Source organism: Myotis lucifugus, unplaced genomic scaffold (assembly GCF_000147115.1).
Source record: "Myotis lucifugus unplaced genomic scaffold, Myoluc2.0 scaffold_11, whole genome shotgun sequence".
NCBI lineage: Eukaryota > Metazoa > Chordata > Mammalia > Chiroptera > Vespertilionidae > Myotis > Myotis lucifugus.
The window spans coordinates 3,085,386-3,109,017 of record NW_005871059.1 but is presented as its reverse complement, the minus strand read 5'-3'; the positions used below and the strand labels follow the sequence as shown (position 1 = coordinate 3,109,017).

The window sequence follows — 23,632 nt, the reverse complement described above, 5'->3', positions numbered from 1 at the left end:
GGTGCCACCATCTTGTGGCTGTGGGCTCCGCCATCTTTGAGGGTGTGTCAGTCAATTAGCATATTCCCTCTTTATTGGCTGTGGGCGCCACCATCTTTGTGAGGGTGTGATGGTCAATTAGCATATTCCCTCTTTATTAGATAGGATGTTCTTTGGTTAATCTCTTCCCATCCCTTCCACTCCTCTTCCCTCTGAGATCTGTCATTCTATTCCATGCATCCATCCCTCTGGACCTATTTAGTTCATCAATTTATTTGTTCATTAGATTCCACATGTAAGTGAGATCATGTGATATTTGTCCTTCTCTAACTGGCTTACTTTGCTTAGCATAATAATCTTCAGACCCATTCATGCTGTTGTAAAAGGTAAGAGATCCTGCTTTTTTAAAGCTGCATGGTATTCTATTGTGTAAATGTACCACAGCTTTTTTATCCATTCATCTACTCATGGGCACTTGGGCTGTTTCCAGATCTTAGCATTTTTAAGTAGCGCTGCAATGAACATAGGCATGCATATATTCTTTCTGATTGATGTTTCTGGGTTCTTATATTCCCAGAGGTGGGATTGTTGGGTCAAAGGACATGGATACTTGATTTTTATCATAAAAGATATCACTTCTGAAGTTGCATTAGGAATGAGTAGTTTATATCTTTTTTTAAAAATATATTTTATTGATTTTTTTTACAGAGAGGAAGGGAGAAGGATAGAGGGTTAGAAACATTGATGAGAGAGAAACATCAATCAGCTGCCTCCTGCACACCCCCTGCTGGGGATGTGCCCACAACCAAGGTACATGCCCTTGACCAGAATCAAACCGGGGACCCTTCAGTCCGCAGGCTGATGCTCTATCCACTGAGCCAAACCAGTTAGGGCTGAGAAGTTTATATCTTAAAAGGAGTACATAGTTCACTTAATTTATTTCAAGGCCTCTCTACTCTACCTAGGACTGGTTCTTCAGGAAAATATTCATTTCAAACATCTCTTAGGAAATTCTTGCAAAAAATTAAAATGTGTGACACTAAAAACAAATTTCAGCTTAAGTGCAAAATAATGTAAAGGGAAATTGCAACATAATTCAACAAAATATTCTGTGTTTATAGTTTTAGCTGATGTTTTGCAATCACTGTTATTGTTTTTCTTAGAAACTTGTGATCAGTGAGACTTAAAGAAGACTACAATTTATAGATATTTCATAATGTGACCTTTAACTTTTCTATTTTTAAGCATGTTTGATTTTCAAATGACTTAGAGTCAGTATTTAATATTTGAAGTATACATTTCTAGCATGCACATCAACCACTCCTCATGTTATTTTATTACCTTATATTACTGCCTAACATCGTCACTATGCATTTATAAATCTTAGTTTTCAGAATGCTAAAGTCAGCAGTTTAAACTGAATCAGATTTCCAGATACAAATGGTGTTTTTAAAAGGAAGATTAAAAACCAGCTAAGCCAGAGCACTTCAAAAGCTCATTGGCCTTGCCCTGAGCAAGACATTGAGGAGAAAGGAGGGAGTTATAAGAAGTACATTATATGTTTGAATAAGAAATTGATTTGGGGAAGAACTCCAGGTGGGTTGAGACCAAAGATCATAATTTTCCATTCTTCCAACATTTTGTCAATAAAAGAACATTAGAGAATCTGTCCTCTAAAAAAAGCAGCCTATCTTTTGGTTTCATCATCACCATCAAAAAGCGTTTTTGTTGTTCACACAACGGTTTCTCCACAGGAAACAGTATGGATTGCCTTGAGTATGGGAAAGAATCACAAAGGAGTCACCATTATTTAATAAATCCTTACATCATCTATAAGGTAGGTGGTAAATGGTACATTTACTTTGGCTCTCTTTACAGCCTCACACAGACATGCCAAGAGGAAACAAACAGATACACACTAGTAAATAAATTTTAAAAAATCAAATTGAAACAAGAAAATGTAAGTGACTCTATCAAAATACTGTAGATAAATCAATAGTCTTCATTTATGTTGCCTATGTACATGATCACTCTTTAATTCCAGAAGTTACTGACTTCAACCCCACCACTATTTTAGGAACACCTAGTATGTGCAATTCAGAGGTGCATAAAGCAGAGTCTCAATTGAAAAAAGAGGTCCAATTTCTCATCAGTGGCTAGTACTTTACAATTTTATACAATCAAAAAAGAAGACATGTTTCTATTAAATTATTAATAATACGTTAATTATTTTCTAAAAACTAAAAGCCCTGAATTTGAAAACTTTTCCGCTGAAGTACATTATAGATGAAAGCAATATTATTGAAAAGTTATCTGAAGCTTAATTCTCTCTCAATTTTTTTAAATAGCTAGGGAGGAAAAGAAGAGCTCAAATTATCAGAAGGGAAGATATAAAGATCCCCATTATTTGACAGAGGTCAGAGTGGTTTTGAGTTTGGGAATGTGCAGACCTCATTGTTCAGAAAGTGGGGCGGATAGCTTTCTTGGGTCTCTAATTCCCACTTCAGACCTTGGCAGCCTGAGCTCAAGCTAGCTTTGTCTTTGAAAGCAGGACCCATCATATGGAAAAGAGGATTTTCCTCTCAATCTCATTTAATACCATTTTCCAGTTCTTCACAATTCTGAATTCTGAGCACTGATTCTGACTATGTGCTGAGCTCTGTCCTACAAGTTTGTTGATTCCAGTTGATCTTCTGCATTGAACCTGAAACAGTGTTCTGTTCTCTCTTTCTGCGCTGGTCATTTTGACCTGGTCAAAGGTGTTCAGCCTGAAGCAGACACTTTCTCTTGCTCCTTTTTCCACCTGTCAGAGTATTTACGATGGGTAATGAAATGGACTATTACATCACATATTATCAGAAGGCACCAACCAATGTTAAACCAATACACCTACCAATGTCACCATGCACTTCAAAAAATTAATTACAAGCAAGGTTTCTAGATGTTATATAGAAAATATTTTAGAAGTCAAAGAAATTTGTGGCGGGGGGGGGGAAGTAGTGAAATAAACTTAAATTTCTTCATTGGTGAAGATCTCAAAGATCTTTAATATACAAATAGGCATATGAATTTCTAAGGGAAGGTGTGTTCGTGCACATCTGTCATATCTAAACCTGTTTGATCAAGGTGCCCTCATTTTTATTTAAAGAAGTATTTCAAGGCCTATGCAGTACCCACTTTGGAGATACTCTGGTTTTTTTTTGTTTCTTTTAAAATATATTTTATTGATTTTTCACAGAGAGGAAGGGAGAGAGATAGAGAGTTAGAAACATCGATGAGAGAGGAACATTGATCAGCTGCCTCCTGCACACCTCCTACTGGGGATGTGCCTGCAACCAAGGTACATACCCTGGGCCAGAATCGAACTCAGGACCTTTCAGTCCAGAAGCCGACGCTCTATCCACTGGGCCAAAGTGGTTAGGGAAAGATATTCTGTTTTTGAGATAAATAAAATAAGCCAGACTGAAAATTCCTCAATGCTAAATTTTGAAGATATTTGGAGAAATGAGTTGTCCAGATTTAATTTTCATAGAACTAGCTTCTAAAAATAAAATTCCTGAAATGTTTAGGATTGATAAAATACAACTATTTTCATAGCAAACAAACCATATCTCCATGCTCTTGGTCAAATAATAAATAATCACAATGCTGTCATATCTAATTACTATCAGACCCAGAGTGACAAGAACCTAAAGTAATTATGATACTATTGTAATGAGCTAGTTATTAATATTAGGAAAGGAGCAAAAAGGAGGCCAGACATTATAAGCATGGCCATTTGGGCAGCTTCACCAGGAAGCTGCTATTTCATACTCCCTAAGGAAACACCAGTCCATTCCCTACAGATCACTGGAGAAGGAATCCAACAAAGGGGAGACGGGCACATGTGCCGTGAAGTTGGGAAGACATAGGTAAGGCACTTGCCTGTCAGTTAAACCTAGAAACAGAGTTCATTGGCCAGAGTAAACAGGGCCATTGCAATTCTGTGAAAATTTGGGAATACATAATCCCCTAAACAAAGGAGCCCGCTTGCTTGTTGTGCCTGGCTCACTTGGCTCATGGTTGTCTTGGCTCTCTGGTTCCTTTGGCTTTAATCCTGCCTGTGCTCCCTCCCATAGCCATGGCCATGTGAACCTTACACTGAATAGACTGATGGACTGCAATGGGGAACACAAACTAAGCTAGCCTGAGGCTGGACTGGAGCGAAAAGTTTGGACACTGGTTTTGATTCTAGTCCTATGAAAGCCACAGCTACTGGTACACTATTCCTTGGTCCAACAAAGGGAAATGGGAAATTCAGGGGTTTGATTCCTCAGAAATAAAGCTTTCTATGATATTTTATCCTCCTGCGCCAGTCTCAGAAAATTCCTTTTCTTGGGATATTGCAAGAAGCCTACTTCCATTAACAACAAGCAGGGACAAGGACATCTCCTTATAAATAACAATTATGTGACACATTCTTCCATTAATTTATATATATATTTCTTTCAGGGCCCAATTTACAATGGCCATCAACATGTCTTTCTTTTTTCAGTTTTGTTTTCTCTATAGCAGTTACACAGTGGTTTATATAATGTAGGTAGTCAGTGAATAGATGATATATAAAAACACAGAGATCCTACAAATCTCATAGTGATAGAAGGAAGACAGAAGGAGGGAAGAAAAATAAAGGTCACACAATATCTGCAAGTATTCATTCCCTAAGAATTTTTAAAAATATCTTCAGTTTCCAGACCCTATGCTAAACTCTAACACAAATAAAAAGATGACCTGGACTTAAGAACACCTCACTTAGTAGAAGAGACAGATATTTTAATAAATAATACATTAACAACATTATAGGTCTGTGATCAATGTATGTAAAAAATATAATGAGAGTAAGGAGAGAACAATAACCCCTGAGCAGAGAAAGAGGCTTTCAGAAACAATTCATATCTGGATTGGCTTGTAAAGGATTTCATTAAGTGGAGAAGAGAGGGAGCACATTCCAGACAAAGGAAGTATTACCAGCAAGTGAAGAGAACTGAAAAGTGTATTAAATTCAGGAAACTGCATTTTGAGGAAAGGACTATCAGAGAAGCCATGGGGCTGAGAGCTAGGTGGGGAATGAGAAATTCCTAGATTTCTCATTCTGAGAACTTGGACTTAAACATTCATATTTCCCATATTTATTTCATCACAAGGCTTTCTAAAGTACTGAAGAATATCAATAATGATTCATGATAGAGATAAAGAACAAACCCCTTCATCAGAGACTAATTAATTATATCAGAAAATTATCAATAAAGACCCAAATAATATCACCAATATATAATAAATTAATGGTATAATGCATAAGTAATTTATGCCAGCTTAATCCAGTAGCCATTGTACCACTTAAAGGAAAGTGTACAAACTATGCATATTCATTAATGGCAATCTATAATATGACCACACTTGTGACTTCCAGGAATTCTTAACATTGGCATGTCATTTCAAAACAACTATTTAAACCTCCTGATGTAGGTAATTTAAAATAGATTACTGGAGGAAAACTTTTCCCATCACATTTTTTCTTCTTCATGAACTAGGGTTTGAGAATCACTATAGTAGACAATGAGAAAAGACAAGGAGAAGCAAAGAGGTTCACCTTGTCAAAAAGATACATTCTATATGAAATCCAATTAAAAAGCAATAATGTCCAGAAAACCTTAAAACAGTGAAGTTACTAATAAAAATTCCAAGTATCTTGGGAGCACAAAATGTGACCATTTTTTTAATTAGAAGAGTCCTATGATGCCACAGTGTGACTGTCTGCCCATTTGTGGGAGGGTGAACCCTTACAAACAAGTGACTTGGGAAAGAAAGCCAATTTACCTTTGAATTACTGTCTTAATTAAGAGAACATTTTTAAAAAGATTAAAACATAAGCAAGACAATTATCTTTGAAAACAGAAGGAAAATGGCTAATTGAAATGAATGGTTATGAATTTTAACTTATAGTTATTATTCTCTAGATATACTATTGTTACCACTGCCACTTGTCATGTTTATAATGACACTTAGAAGATAGTAAACTTTGGAACTAGATACACTGAGAATAAAATCCCAGGTCTGCCACAGTCTTGGATTATTTTCCTGACCACTCTGAGACTTAGTGTTAAGGATTTTCTTAATCTTCAAAGTAAAGTAATATTCATTTCATCATTATTTCAAAGATTAAATAAAATAATAGTTACTAACATTATGTCTGGTGCATATTCTCTTAGTTTGAGTTCCTACAGAAACAAACCCTTAGACAAGAATCAGAATTTAGCTAGCTTATTTGCAAACTGATCCCAGAAAACACTTGTAGATAAGTGCAGAATTTTAAAAAAGTAAAGGAATAAACACAGTACAGTCAATAAATACGTCATCAGGTCTGCTACCACTGGGGACTGCTGCCCGAATTTGTTGGGTTCTCTGTGAGGCAATGCAAATGCTCTTCAAAGCTGTCTCAACAAAGGGGTGAGAAAAGTGGGGGGCATATCCACTGAATGCCCTTTTATTATTGTCTGATACCTGGGTTCCTACAGCCAAGGAGTCCGAGGTGGGTGTATGCATTCAGTCAGAGCATCAAAGGTGTTAAAAGCTAAATGTTACAATTCACAGTCATTAACTTGAATTTGCCGTTTTCTATCTACTTGCCTTCAGCACGTGAAGAGTACAGTGGGACACTGACAGCATCTTCCACAACTACCAATTCTGTAGGTGAGCACTATTCAGATTTATGTCCCCAGTACATGCCTGCCATGATAGATTCCAAACAAATGGATGAATGAAAAATGAATGAATGGACAAATGAATGAATGAACACTATTTGTAAAATAAATATTACTTATCTTTCCCAGACATTGAGTTTACTTCTCAGAGGTACTGAATGTAAAAATGAATATCAATCACCTGTAACTGTAAAAATGTTATAAAATTGTCAACATGTTCTGAGTAGAATTCATAAATCTAAAAGCCCTTATTTTGTTATTAGACATAAAATAATATGTTCCTATATTATCCACATAAAAATCCAGAACAATTTGTAAATTCACCAGGTAAACAGAATTTAAAGTTATTTAGCTCATAGTACGTCATGTTTAGGTTCTCAGGTAGCAGATAGTATACTCAAAAGATTAAAAATAGAGAACTATCATATGACACAGCGATTTTAATGCTTGCTATTTATCTAAAGAAATAAAAACACTAGTCCTAAAAGATATATGCACCCCATATTCATTCATCACAGCATATGTACAATAGCTAAAATATGGACGCAATCTCGATGTTTGCTTTGTATGCATGCATGTGTTTCTGAAGCAGTGGTCTATAGCTTTCATAAAGGGGCAGTGGATGGCGGCCCCTCTCCTCAAAATGTAAAGTAGCCAGCCACTTTCAACATTGGTCTTGTTTGCTCTCACGTAGCTTGGCTTCTGTGGTTTGTCCAGAACACCACCTACGATTCACGGTATTCTTTCTATGAGAAAATGTGTTCTGTCAGGCAACTGACTTCCCAAGAAAAATGATGGAATACATCCCTTTGTAAGCCGGGATTGTCATTCTGCCAGGGCTACCGCTTGAATATGAACAGATTACGAGGGTTTTATACCAATCTTACCTTTCCCTTCCCTACACTCCTTTTCTGCCTCTGATCTCCAGTCTCCAGGGATTTAGCTCCCATAGTCACCATCTTGGGGTGTAGAGATTCTCAAATGCAACAAGATAACTTTTTAAAAGGAAAATTATTCTCATACAATGTCAAGAGTATGCTTTCAGCTTGGAAAGCCAAACCTTAAGAAAAAGTTCATTGATTGTGATATATCAACACGGAGGAATTTTGCCTCCAAACCTAGTAAAAATAAATACAGTTTATTAGAGTAAATACAATTTTTTTCACTTTTGTTTTCTCTATAGCAGTTACTCAGTTGGGTTGCCTTTTCCTCAAATGAGGCACCTGTATGCTCAGGTAGGGCTTGCCTATGATACATGCCTACTGAGAGCCTTTCCATCATCCCTGCTTGTTGCAAAACACATGTAAGCATCTCTGATCACCATGCCAAACCCTCACCTCCACCCCAATCAGGCATACATGCCTGAAACAAAGAAATACTGTGTATTATTTTCTCTTCATTTCTAGACCTAGATTCACAATCCTGAACACATACCTATGAGCATTACAGAGAAAATGCTTAACTTGGGCTTCAGAAAGGCTTGATTCTTTTCTCTTAAACAATGTTGTGGTCCTACCACTGACTTGCTACCTACCTGAGGCCACTCTTAAAAGGTAAGCACTGGCTAGCTAGCTCCTGTTCCTGTACCAGGTGACCTTAACTGACTCAAAGGCTGGCATGAAGAGATGGTAGAGTCCAGCCTACAGCACTGGACTTTGTGACTTCAAAATCCTGCACTACCGCAGCCTAACTGTGTGGCTTTGGACAAGTTTTTCTACCCCTTTGTTTCCCTTCTATAAAATGTAAATAGTAGAATATACCTCTCAGCATCATTTTAAGGAGTTAATGAGTTAATGCATGTAAAGCACTTAGTATAGGGCCTGGCACCCAGGAAATTCTGGGAAAATATGAGCTAGCATCATATTCTTACCCTGGTCCTCCTTCCAGGCCATAACTTAACTGGAAGAAGTGGATCCTTCTAGAGATGAGGTAGTATTCCCCAGGCTATAGGACTCCAGAGTGCTTCTCAAATTATGCCCCGTAGGCAAAAGGACTCTTTAAAAAAAAAAATTGTTGACTGTATTACAGATGTTTCCCATCCCTCTCCCCCTTTACTTCCCTCCACCCTTGCCCTGCCCCACCCCAGCCTTCACCATACTATTTTTGTCTCCATGAGCTATGCATATAAATTCTTTGGTTAATCTCTTCCTGTCTCCCCCCCCACCCCCTGCCCTGAGATCTGTCAGTCTGTTCTCTGCTTCCATCTACTAGAAGGGTAGTAACTACGCTCAAGTTTCTGAGTTTGAGCAAGGAATTTGCAGTGGTGTGACCAAGTTAGCTGGAACTGAATCAGAATTTCAGTATCTGGAAAGCAATATAATTGTGTAAATGAAACAAGATGTCTCAATGTAGTGGACTACATTCCAGGAGTAGCTAAGGGAAGGGAAGGGAGGTCAGAAGGGAGAATAATAAGATGAGAGCATCGCCCCCAGAAAGAGCTATGTGTGCATTCACAAGTGTATTTAAGCTCTTTATTTCCATCTGGCCTCACTGAGGCAACAGTCATCCAGCACATAGAATTCCTACCTCTCTCAAATGGTTTTGTTCTTGGTAGTCACGTCTTTTTCCTTAACTTAGCAGCTAATCAAGTGACTTTATAAATCTTTTGTCACAATGCAGAATACATTGCAGCTGCCCATATCAAATTCTAGATCTTCATGGTGGGTGCAGTTTGGATTCATGGAATCACTGAGTTCTGTTGTCAGTTTGTACTTGGACTTGATTGGATACTTGCACCTCCAAAGCCACGGTCTCTGCTATTCACGACAATTAAGTACAACTTTATGTAAGACTCAGTAGGTTACATGTCTGGTACTCAGATTAAAACAGCAAAGAAACCTTATCAATTAATTTGCCCACTCTTAATACTGTTTCTACTTTATAGAAGATCCTCCATATTATTTGTGTAATAAATAAATGAATGAGCACAATGGATGACAAAACTCTCAAATGGGGAACATTTTCTTTAAAATAAAAAGAAAGATAACCAAAGTTACCCATAAAGGTTATTAGCATACTATTTTAGGATTGGTTGGGTGAGAAGTATTTATTACCCCTACGCCACTTAAGAACACATCCTCCACAAAGGTCCTAACCCCTGAGAGCATTTTGTAATTCACTATGGTAAGTGTAAATTTTTTTTTAAAAAAAGCTCTTTCTGTAACATTTAGATAAAATCTGATAAATTACAAAGTAATTTTTTTACAGACATTAGAAAGCTGTGGAAATGAGGACTACATGAATGGGGTTCTACCTTTGAAAGGCAGAATCAAATCTGTGATTCACAGTTATGTTCTCAGTAGCCCTGGGAGAACAAGATACAGTGGGTCAGACATAGACTGAGTCTTTCTAAAACTTCAACCGAGCTCTTATACAACTTACTACCTGATTTGATTAAAGTTATCATCCGTTCTTTCTACCCAATTAACTTTTTAAAAAATATATTTTTATTTATTTCAGAGAAGATGGAGAGGGAGATATAAAAACATCAATGAAGAGAGAATCATCGATTGGCTGCCTCCTGCACATTCCCTACTGGGGATTGAGCCCACAACCAAGGCAAGTGCCCTTGACTGGAATCAAACCTGGGACCCTTCACTTGCAGGCCGACACTCTATCCACTGAGCCAAACCAACTAGGGCCCAATTGACTTAAAAAATAACAAAACACTTTATTGCTGTTACTGCTATAAACTATTGTCAGAGTATAATAAAAAATTAATATAAACATGAAGCAATGAGAAAATGTTTCTAAAAATTTAGATAGTAGAAGCAGATCTGCAAATGATCCAAATATTGGACTTAGTATATAGTGTTTTTAAAATGATAACACATAATATGTTATGGAAAATAGAGCAAAAGCTGAACAAAATGAAGAAAAAGATGGGGAATTTCAATAAAGAATTGTTTCTATACAGTAAATCAAATATTCTGGAACTAAAAAAAATATCTGAAATCAGAACTCATTATTGGGAACTAAGAGCTGGTTGGACATAACAAAAGGCAAGATTAGTGAATTCAGAGACAGATCAATAGAAAATAAATATAAATGGAAGCAAAAAGAAAAAGTGGAATAAAAGAAACAAGTGGGACATGGTTAAAAAGGCAAATTATATATATACAGGCATACCAAGTTTTATTGCACTTTGCTTTATTGCACATCACAGATATTGAGTTTTTATAAACAAAATGATGCAGGAAACTTCATCACTGTCTTATTTTAAAATATTGCAACCACTACCCCAGCCATAAACAACCTGATCAGTCAGCAGCCTTCAACATTGAGGCAAGAGTCTCCACCAGCAAAAATATTATGACTCAATGAAGTCTCAGATGATGGTATGAATTATTTAGCAATAAAGTATTTTTAATTAAGGTATACACACTTTTAAACATATACTATTGCACACTTAATAGGCTATAGCATAGTGTAAACATAACTTTTATATGCACTGGGAAACCAAATGATTCACGTAGATACTCGCTTTATTATAATACTTGCTTTATTGAAATAGTCTGGAACCAAACCTGCAATATCTCTGAGGTATGCCTGTAATTGGAGTTTTAGACATAAATGAAAGAGAATATGGCAGAAGAAATATTTGAAGAGATAATTGGTTAGAATTTTTCAAAACTGGAAAAGACTTCAATTTACACTTTCAGAAATCTCTGCAACCCCCAAGAAAGAAACTGTAAAGAAAACACAGATAGGTATAGCATAATTTAAAAAGCTGAGGGGTGGGGGGAGACAAAGAAATCTTAAAATTAGCAGAAGAAAAATAAGACACATTATTTTTAAAGAAACAAAAGTACAGAAAGATAGCTGACTTCTCAACAGAAATGGTGAAATCAGAAGGCAGTGCAATGACATTCTTCAAGTGTGAAAAACAAAACAAAACTACTAACAAAATTTTATGCTCATAGGAAGCATCCTTTAAAAAAAAGAGGAAAAATAAGAGGTTTTCAGATAAACAAAAGCTGCCTTCCAAGAAAAATTAAAGAGAGATTTTAGGCAGAGGCAACTATCCTAGATGGCAGCACAAAATTTCAGAAAGGGATAAAAAGCAATAGAATTAAAAAATAAGTAGGTACATAATTTTTAAATCAAAAAGCATAAATAAATATGCTTAAAAATATTATTAAATTACTAGAAAAATAGCATATTAAAAATATTTGATTAATACAGAGAAAACAAAGGGATAAAAATAACAGATAAAAATAAAAGAAAATAAAAACAAACAAAAAGAAACAACAAAATGGTAGATATAAGTTAAAGCATATTAAATATAAATGGACTAAAGACTTCAATCAAAAGACAAAGAATTTCAGACTGGATTTTGATATCTCACATATATGTTGTTTAAAGAGATAACACCTTAATATTAAGAACACAGAATGTTTAAAAGTAAAAGAATGGAAAAATAAAGCTATTTTATTAGTTTCAGACACATTAGCTATTAAAGGCAAGGCAAAAAGTATCACTAAAGATAGTGTCATTTTATAGCCATTTCAATAGAAACATGACAATCTCAGAAAAGCATTTAAAATATACATTTCATTTCATAATTAGGAGGTACTTGTTGACCTTACGAAGTGTGGTGGCTGCAGAAACCAGGCTGCTTAGAATTTAGAGATGAATGATGTGAACGGGGACAGGGACTATAGCCCATGCGGTCAGTGTTTAGATGAGAAGGAAAAGAAAGAGGTAAGTCACAGCTACCAAAAAGTGGAGGTCTTATAAGATGAGAGAGACTTAAGTGTAAGTTAAATTTACAACATGAAAACCTTTGAGACTTTTTGAAAAGAGAAAGATTGCTATTGAACAGTGCATTGTTCATCTGTGCTGCGCCGGGTGGAGGAATAGGCTTGTGTCACAGCGGAGCACTGATGAGTATCCTGCCTTTTGTATTCATACTCCTTGTGACCTTCACTAACTCACTTATCCTCTGAGCCTCTATTTCTCCTTTTATAAAATAAGAATATTAATACTGATCTTAGAGGGTTATTGTAAGAAGTAAAAATAATTTTTACAGGAAGGTGCTTTGTAAATGAAGCATGTTATAAACATAATACAAGATAAATGCAGCTTACAAATCTAAAAACAGTCATGGTAATACACAATGGTAAAAGTATTAGAAAATCTATTCTCTTTAGAATTTATAAAACAGATTTTTGCAAACGTACCTGAGGCAATGACTGTGTTTTCTTGCTGTCTAGGTGCTTTGTCTATAAATATAACTACTGCTTGGTGCTGAAATATTTCTAAGAGTCCTGCACGCTCCATCATTTGTGTTCTTAGATGTGCCAATGACCCAAGAATGTGCTTCCCCATGCAAGTGCCATCTCTGTCATTGTGATCTGCTTGCCAATTAGAGCCATCTAAATCTGGAAATCCCAAGACCTCTGATAATGGAGTTCTCAGGCTTGTGCAGGAAGATAACCAAACAAAAAACAGTGTTTGTCAAAATAGACTCCTATTTAGTATTGCCTTGTCACAGAACATAACTGGAAATATCTCCACTATCATTCCACAGATGGCAGGAGCCAAGCAAGCACTGCAGTAGGAAACTTGGTAGGCAGATACAGGATCAAAGTTATAAAAAACTAACATTTCTCCTACATAAAATATTAAGTCCTCAGTGGCATATTCCTGACATTTCAGCGAATGCGGAGACACTTGAGGATGGAGCACAGCATTAAGTTTTAAATTAAAACATAAGGAGCAATCCTGGCTGGTGGGGAAGTCATTTCTCCCCTATGTCTTGTCTTACAGAGCTCAGGAAATGCTTGATGTGGTTAATGATGCCAGGGGTGGCCACCATCACCTCCTTTGGGAAAAGTTATCCTTAATGTAAGTTAGCTGCTCCAATTCCTCAGCATCCCTTGCAGTGTAATTTCTATGAGAGCTCAGACATTTCCATTGGACAAGCACCTTTCTTTATCTAACTGCCGCCCTAAATGCAAACTCCATGAGTTGAGGAGGTAGAATCAGGCTTCAGGGAGACAAGAAGTTAGAGTTTGCCAGGCAAAGTATTAAAAAAAAAAGAGAGCTACTAAGAAAAAGAAAAAAAAGATTGAAGACCTTCAGATTATATCATTGAGTATTTAGCAGAATACTGATTAGCACATGTGCATGAGAAAACTACCTAGGCATTGTTTGAGTCTGATGTCAGCAGCTGTACATGCCACAGACCTTCATGGTGTTGGTATGCAGTCACCTTTCATTTCAAGGTCATAGGGCAGGAGATGTAGGACAGGCATCCATTTCTTTGTGGCCTAAATGATATAAGTCACAAGAGCAGATATTTAGGGTTATAGGTCACAAGTGTCAGATCCCAACTGACAGTTGGCCCACATGTTTTGTATTCCATAAATGTCTGTGCCTGTGACATGCAGGGCTCTCTGAAATATAGGACCCAGAGCAGAGACTGTCCTTGCCCAGGTCTAAGGTGGTTCTGATTCTGTTCAGAATTAATTAGTACATTTGGCCATGGACTAAGATATTTGTTTGATTGGTGATTGATTGATTCTACTACTACTTTTACCCATTGATTCTAAGTATTTCTCCCATTTTTGAGGAGATTTTTCTCATAAAATGTATTTATTTGCTTATTACCATCAGATTATATCTAAGCAGGTTTCAATTCCATTAAAAGGGGGGCGAGAGGGGAGATAAAAATAATTTGATCTAAAAAAAACCCTGGACCGGGTTTAAACTCATTGATTTGTTAGATTTGTTTTGATTAGTTGCACGGCATTTTCATGCATCCTATGTGTATAAATAAAGCTATAAAGGTCTAAGCTGAGGTTCTTTGGCAGCTTATGTAGACCCATAAGAATCACGTTCAGGACCCTAGAAGAAACCAAATGCTATTCATGGCCAATTCACTGTTGATTAGATGTGTTTGCAAGTTGGAATTCCTATGTCATGGGAATAATTCACTGGAGACTGAGTATGGAGAAGTAAGCTAAGGAAGGGAGCTAGACTAGGAGGTGCGTCACTAATTGTCTCTTCTGCAGGCAGGTACTCTCCCAGATCATCAGGGGAAAGTGCTGGGGGCTTCATTGTGTACTATATCTGCTGGCCAGCCACTACCACCACCCTGCTTCAGCTCCCACCAAGGGAAGAGACAGCCCTTTTAAAATAAACTAGCAGTAGCTCTGTGTGCTTGACTGCAGCATGCGCTGAGGAGTCTCCTGGGTAGCCCAGAGACAGCAGAACAACTGCCAGCACCAAATCCAAATGACTTAAAGTAGGGTGGATGGAGCAAGAGGGAGGAAGCAAAGAGGAGAAATGAATAAACTCATTTATCCCTAGAGGATAGCCAAATGTTCTATGGGCAACTTATTTCAAAGCAAAAGAGATGAACAACTTTATGAACTGTATAAATGTGCATAGAATATATTAAATGTCTTCCATTTACAAGCACCGAGGAGATTATGGAGAATTGAGGAAAAGTCCCCCCCCCCCAAAAAAAAAGAAAAGAAAAGAAAAGCCAGGCTGACCAATTTAATTTATTTCTATAACAGAGAAAGAGGGCTGCTGAATCAATAGTTATAATTAGCCTGATTGTCCAAATGGGGCTGACCACAGGAAAGATGCAAAGCAGGTAATCTTTGTTAAATTTCTAGCCCTAGGCTACTTGGCAAATGTCTTTCAAATGGAGAAGACGAGAAAAAGACAGGGTTCAGCTTTATCGTAGGTGTACGAGAGGATTCATTCTTGTGTTCAATGCTTGTGTCATCAAGAAAAAGTAGTGCTATACATTACTGTGTCACACTGAATCTTTCAAGAATGTCATGCCTGTTTCTCTTTCACATCTTAATCAATTAGAAAAGAGTCAATAATCAAACTCTTGCAATATGAATGGGAGCTTTTCCCATAGTCTCCTACTTCTATTCTTGGAAAATATGTCTGCTCTCCTCCTCATATCCTTTACTCCCTCAAACATCACATTTTTATTTGGTCAACCTTTCAGTGAAGTATTTTTTTTTTTTAAAGTCCTTGATTGAAATGGTGCAAAAAACACTCTAAAGGGATAGAAGGAAAGGGAATACAATTATTAAAGCTAAATTTTGAATCTATCTTCCTGTCCTTCTTCCCTCACTGCTTATAGGCCTGGCCCTTCATTATTTCTTGCTTGAATCTCTGTAAAAGCCTCATAGCCCTGAGACAGCCTCTTTACATTCATTCAGACGTGCTTTCAGAGATGTTTCAGAAATATAACTTTGACCGCTACTCTGTTGCCCAAAACCCAATCATTGCTCCCGAAATTCCTATGAAAGCACATAGGCCCTTCACTCTAAACCCAATCCTTCTTTCCAAACTTACCTCCACCACCACCAATCATGAGTACCTTTGATTTCACAGCTACATCAACCTTCTTTTGGTTTCTCTGACTTTGTCTCAATTTTAAGCTGCCTATTTCTGTGTGATCCTATACAAAGGGAAATATAGGCTGCAGATGATTAAAAGTATTCATTTCAGAAATCACCTCACCATGATACTATTTTTAATTGGTAAGATATAATTTAAATTTTTATTTGAATATTAGAAAATTATTTTCTATTAATTAATTTTAAAATAATCTAATTTTTAAGTAATTAGAGATTTGTAGAACATAGTAAAATATTTAAATTTCAGAATGTCACTTCTCTCTCCAACTTTTTTGTTAATTTATACTTGTTGTACTGAAAGCATATCATGAAAGATATGGTCATCCAAGGGATAAGATTTCTTTCATGTTTATTCTTCTTTCTCATTCTGGTCTAAATAAAATCTATTTATAAAATGCTACATGAATGAAACAGTAATCTAAGTTAATTCTGTGATTATAGGTATTTACTGCAAAATATTTTGTGGATCTTTTTTTAGATGTTTACATAGGCATCTAAACACTCAAGGAAAAAAATTACTCAGAAGGACCTTTTGAAATATAGGGGATTGATTGCCTCTAGCAGAGGATCTGCCTCTGACATTTTGCCCTCCTAAGTATTAAATCAGCCTCCAATAGGAAAGTAAACACACAGTCACAAAAGTAAACATCTGGTTTCCATGTAAAGAAAACACAGATGATTTTTAAAGGTCAATTATATAATTTTTATATTACTTACCTGGAATGTCCATACAAATTTTATAAGCAAAGTCACACATTTAAACTATATATTAATTGCAATAATTTTAAAAAAATACTGAGCTAAATTTTCCTAGCTCTGAGCATAAATGGATTTTTATCACTGTATGAAGAGAACTGCTTCTCTTTTTACCTGTTCTATGTATTCCTAAACCCCTACATATGCTCTGTTCTTCTTTGGGTCCTATGTGGACTAAATATTTGGTTCACAGTCTTTTGTATTTAATGGACCAAGTAAATTTTTAAAGTAAATTAGAGGACATGGAGTGGTCAACTTCTTTGGCAAATTAAGCATGGTGTACATAAAAAGAAGAATTATGCACTATCACCACACAAATTAGAAAGAACTTCATCTCAGAATCACAATTGGCAATCTTACAATGGCTTTGTTTTTTTTTTTTTTTCATTTCTTACCACATATGAGTGAAAATATCATCACAGACAGCCAATTGCATTTATGGACTGATATTTAGGAGTCATTGGACTGAACATGTTAGACAGAAAGGTATTCGAGGCATTATAAGCCTTTAAGCTTTTGCTGTTGAGATATTTAATGATTACAGAAAACTTTCATAGCACAACTGAAAAAATTTTAACTGAGCCTTGAAGAAGGAAGTGATTTTTTCCAAAGAATAGATAGCTCTTTCTTTGATACAGTTGCCAGACAAGGCTGTCCTTAGAAAGACTCATCAAACCAGGGGGAATGTAGCTGGCAGGGATCATGGCCACCAGACAATGTGTATTCTGCTTAGTTTGAGAAGGAGGGAGCTACATCATACAACCACTCTCATTTCCTAGAAAGGAGGGCTGTCTGTATTTTTCAAAGCTTGAGCTCATTGGAGGAAAGCAAGATACTCAGTAGAAACTAATGGATTAAAGAAGTCTATGCTTAAAGTCAGTACTCACCAAGTACGTACTGTGTTTAGAATACAACTAAAATACATTTTTGAACTTATCATTGAGATTCTGAGCAAGAAAGCCAAAGCCAGTCTCAGAGCACCACATTTACTCTTAGACTTAGAAAAATGGATTCTTTCTTTTTTTTTTTTTATGTATAGGGCGTAATGTCACAGGAAGGCCATAGTATTCTGCCACCCGTGAGGAGTAAGCCCAAGTTGCTGTTGGATGTGCTGTACACAGAGAAGCCATTCTTCAGGCACTCTGCTCTCTCCACACCCAAGAAAAATCCTATATAATAAAACCCTAATATGCAAATCAACCATAAGGTGGAATGACTGGTCGCTATGACATGCACTGACCACCGGGGGGCAGACTCTCAACACAGGAGCTGCCCCCTGGTGGTCAGTGTGCTCCCACAGGGGGAACGCCACTCAGCCAGAAGCTGGGCTGATGGCTGACAAACGCAGTGGTGGTGGCAGGAGCCTCTCTCACCTCCACGGCAGCACTAAGGACTTTGCAGGGAGTGGGCCTAAGCCGGCAGACAGACATCCCTTGAGGGGTCCCAGACTGCAAGAGGGCATAGGCCAGGCTGAGGGACCTGCCCCCCTTCCCCCAGTGCATGAATGTCATGCACCAGGCCTCTAGTATCACCATAATAAAATATAATTTTATTTTCATAAAACCATGTTAACTAGTTTCCATTTAAAAGTATGGCCACAAATTAAGAGGATCTTTAATGCTGCCTAATCATACTATACTTGACCAGTCCACTCTCCCTACCTAGGCATATGTCTCATGACTTCTTTTTCTTCCAAACCCACATGTTTCCTTACCTCTCCTGAATTGCAACTGTGACCTTGCATCCTACTTCATGGAGAAAATCAAAGCATTTAGAAGAGAACTACCACTAACCTCCACCTCCTCCTCTGCCTACTCACCAGCATTCATCATAGATTGTTTGCCTTGCTGTCTGCTACTCTAGATGCCATCCTTCATTCCTACATGTGACTTGATGAGCCTATCACCTTCTATCTAGTCAAGGACATTGCTCTAGCAATTAGTCTCTTTCTCTAATACATCACCGATATTTTCTTCTATATTGGATTATTTCTATTGGTAATATCATAATAGATTACTCCCTTCCTCCCAGAAATCCTTCATTTGGCTGCTAGCACACTACTCGCTTGATTTTCCTGCTGCTACTCTGGTTTCTCTTTCTAAGACTTTTTTGCTGCTCCCTCTTCTTCTTCCCAACTTTGATAAAAGTTGACATGCCCCAGGCTTCTTGTAGGAGGGGCACAGCGCTCCTGTCCTTCTTTATCGATACTCATATCTTTTGTTACAGCATTTCGTCTCATGGTTTTAAATTCCATCTACATGTTGACAACTCACAAAATTTCAGCTCAAAGCTATGCCCCAGATACAGAAATCCAAATACTTTTGCAACTTCTCCATTTGGATGTCCAATAGACACTTAAAAATGAACATGTTAAAGTTATCAGATAAATACACACTTAATACAAATTTAACCAGGTGGCCTGTATTTTTATTTGCTAAATCTTGCAACCTTCTAACATGTTCAAAGCTGAACTCTACCCCACAACTTTTTCCAATTCATGTGCTGTCATCCATCTTTCCACTCACTTAGGCTAAAACCTTAGAGCCATCCTTGATGTCTCTCTTTCACATTCCCCATTCCACAATTAATCTATATCTTGTGGGTTCTTCCTTCAAAATATATCCAGAATCAGACTGTGTTTCACTGTGACCCCCTCCCCACTACTAACTCACCATTATCTCTCTCCAGCATCACTGCAGTTGACCCCTAATCTGGCCTCCTCTAATAGATCTTGCCCTCTTACAATCTGTTCTGCACATAGTGTCCAAATGATACTCTTAAGACATGAGATCATGCTTAGAGTAAAAGCCTATCTTACAGTGGACTGTAAGGCTCTCCTTGCTTTTTTCCTTTCTGACCTCATTTTCTACAACGCTTCTCTTCTCTAGCCTTGTTTACTCTGCTTCTTGAACACATCAGGCAAACTCATGCCTTAGATCCTTTGCACTAGTTGTTCCTTTTGCCTGGAGTGTTCTTTCTCCCAATATCTGAAAAACAAACTCCTTTACCTCCTTTAAATCTTGACTTCAGTATCATATTCTTGCTGAAGGCAATGGGATCACTCTGTTCAAAATGCTACTTGTTCCTCCTCCCTCACCACTGCTAATCTCTTTATTCTGTTCTCTCTTTTATAGCACTTGTCCTTCAACATCCTTTTTATTCAGGTTTATTGTCCGTTATCTATCTTCCTCCACAAGAATGTAAAACGCACACGAATAGAGATTTTTCTTTCTGTCAGGTTCATTGGGTGTCCTTAGTGCTTAGAAGACGACCTGGCATGTGGTGGTGATCAGTAAATATTCATATAAATCAATAAAACCCAGCGTCAGATTAGGGTAATAGTGCCACATTTCTAAAGCAATGTTCAGAGAGTCTGCTGGAATTATTTTTTTGTTGTTATTTTGTCTTTTTAATCCTCACCTGAGAATATTTTCCCATTGATTTTTAGAGAGAGAGGGAAAGACAGAGAGAAATATCAATGTGAGAACAACGTATCAATTGGTTGTCTTCTGCATGCTCCCCAGGAAGGACCCTGCAATCAAGGTACATGACCTTGACCAGAAGCAAACCCGGGACCCTCCGGTCCACAGGCCAATACTCTATCCACTGAGCCAAACTACGGCTGTGCTGGAATTGTTATTTCCTCCATTCCTTCCTGGAAAATATGGAATAAAGGAATTACTACATAGATTCAAATGTCCTATTTCTTTCTGATATATCATCACTAACAGAACAACTTCCAAAGAACAGACATTTGATTCAGATTGGAACAGGCCAATGGAAAGAGCTTCTCCTCGACACCTTCACAGGACACTGCTAGGTCTGACTTCCTAGATATAAAAACAATAACAGAGGCTAAACATAGAAGAAGTAGAAATATCAACAAGAGAATTTTGAGTACTTAACTATATAAACCACTTCCATCTGATTTTCCTTTACTGTACTGTTTATTAAGTGTACACATTTGAAACTAGCTTCATCTTAAGGCAATATCACTGACATCTGGTTGCAATAAACATTTTCCTTATCCATAATATTTTTTTGAAAAAATTCAACACAATATGAAATTGTAGATGAGTCTACATCTACTATATAGCTCAGATAAAGTCTAAAAATCAGCTAAAACATACCAGCAATTAGAAGTTTAGTAGATCACAGATTTGCTGATTCTTTTGTTCTTAGCCCAATAGAATATTTATTCAACAGATGACTACAGGCATTGTTAGAAGGCAGTAATGCATCTAGACCATGTTTGCTTAGCCTAGCAAAATAATAAATTGTGCTGTGTTTATCCTTTTGTTTCTAAGGCCAACTGTTGGCTTTATTTAATACCCTCTTAACATGCTAATAGCTCCTAATGGTCACATCAGCCATCAGTTAAACAAACCATTAGGTTGAGAAAAGAAATCTCAATAAAGACAATTTACTAATTTGTTGATTGTTAATGGACATTAGCCCATTCAGGACCTTAGCTTAGACATATAGTTTAACTCAGAATCTATTATAGCAGTTTCTCTACACAGAGCAAAGAGGCTAATTCAGCATTCTACATACTTCTATTTCCAGAAGACTTGCTACCTAGATTTTTATATGCAAATTAGATGTTTTCATTCTACAGCATACACATTAAGAAAAGAACCTGCCAAAAATAAATTGACTTTCAAATTATCTAATTTTCACACTGTTTATGATTAAGGATAAATTTACATGGTTTTTCTTATCTCTTTCTCAATTATTAAAGCACTGTTACTGCTATTTTAGTTTTAGAGCTAGTCATTTGTGTTTTAGAATCAAAGTATCCTTTATACAATCAAAACATCACATTATTATGCCAGAAAAATGGAAGTCAAAGACATATTTGTAAGTAAGATTTTGCTGTTCACTTCATGCTTGCCTTCACTGGCAACAGTTGAAATTGCTAAAGAAATATTTTCTGTCATACTTTTCAATTACTTTGTGTTTTTTTAAATTTTAAATAGAAATGGAGTTTGATGACTATTTTCAGAACAGTTATTCAAAATCTGGTTTTTGAGGTAAAAATTAATGCATAGTTCCTCCATTTTAAAAGGTAAGTTAAGATACTTCTGTTTCTTTCTGTAATTGAATTATTTTTTCTTGTGATAATTTCAGGATTTGTATAAAGCTAAACAGAGGCCCTTTTAATTCAGTGTAAATTCAATTACTATATGCATTGTCAGACACCAAAGCACACACATGACTGCAAAAAATCATTTAATTGTACTCATGTTTTACACAGATTTCACTCACATTATTCAGTAATGAGGTAGCTAGTGCACAGTTAGATTTGGCATGTAGTATATAAACGAAGCAGTGAATGCACTCAGGATTTCACTTTTTTTCTTCTGTCTTCAAAAGTAAGTTTTTCAAATGATAGCTGAGGTGAGTCTGAGGACTTCTGGCATTTTGAGGGAATTATCACCATCCCCTATTATAATTTATTATTTTAAACAATTCATGGCAAAGAAGTTCCAGGTTATTAAAATAACCACATACTTAGGGATTGAGTCTCTCAGCTTTAAAATTTGAAGAAACATCTTATGGATATTCAGTCTTCTCACAGCAAATTAACAAAAGCTCCAAAAATGATTCTCTGACATGCCATTAAATCATTTAATTACCTCAAAATTTAGAAACTAAATATCCTGGTCATACAATCACTTGATTATTATGGTTGGAACATGTGATAGCTCATGTGTACACATTTTTAAAGCCATCCTATACAATAAAAGGCTAATATGCAAATAGACTGAACAGCAGAACAACTGAACAACCGAACAACTGAACAACTGAACAACTGAACAACTGAACAACTGAACAACCGAACAACTGAACAACTGAACAACCGAACAACTGAACAACTGAACAACTGAACAACCGAACAACTGAACAACCGAATAACTGGTCACTAGGACATGTGCTGACCACCAAGGGGCACACGCAGAACATGGCGAGCATCAGCAGCAGGTGGCAGAGCGCGGAACATGGCGGGCATCGTCTGTGGCAGGATGGTAGAGCAGGTGAGCGGGGGCACCAGACCAAGGCAGAGCGCTGGTCGCTGTCTTTGGGGCAAGCCTCTGGTGGTTACTGAAAATTCTTTGCTCCCACATGCCATGGTCCTATCGGGTGCTTGTACCTGCTGCCGTCACCGGCCTCGCTTGCACCTGCAGCCTGTGCCTGGCCCCAGTCCTGATCACTCAGTGCTGTCACTTGGTGTGAGCAGCAGCTGCCAGCCCCAATCGCCCCTCAGGACGTCTCCACCTCTCCCTGCTCCTGAGGAGCAACTGGGACTGGCAGCTGCCACTCACACCCACTGCCAGTGTCTGGTGCCAGTACTAATTGCTCGGCACTGTCAGCGGATGCCAGCAGTAGCTACCGGCCCCAATTGCCCTGAGAGCTTATCCACCTCCCCCGTGCTCCTGAGGGGCGATTGAGGCAGCAGCCGCCACTCACACTTGCTGATGGTGCTAGCCCCACTCACACCCACTGCTGGCCCTGGTCTCAATCACTCCGCACCATCAGCAGTTGCAAGCGGGGCTGGTGCCGTCAATGTGTGGGAGAGGCAATGGCGGGAACGGAGGCTGCCAGCAGACAGGGGACCTGGAGCCATGGCAGGAGAGGCCAGGCAGGGGCGCAGAGGATGGGCCGAGACCCACCCTTGTGCCCACCACAGCCTCGTGGCCCACAGTTCCTTTCAAGGTGCATGAATTCGTGCATTGGGCCCCTAGTAATACAATATAGGGG

General features: G+C 37.5%; 1 non-coding gene across 1 annotated transcript; it reads right to left on the bottom strand.

The window, feature by feature from the left end:
- Positions 1-17,901: 17,901 nt before the first annotated feature.
- Positions 17,902-18,030, bottom strand: LOC111825040. The gene has a single exon (XR_002828152.1). It is a non-coding gene; the product is annotated as a small nucleolar RNA SNORA11 (small nucleolar RNA).
- Between the last annotated feature and the right edge of the window lie 5,602 nt (positions 18,031-23,632).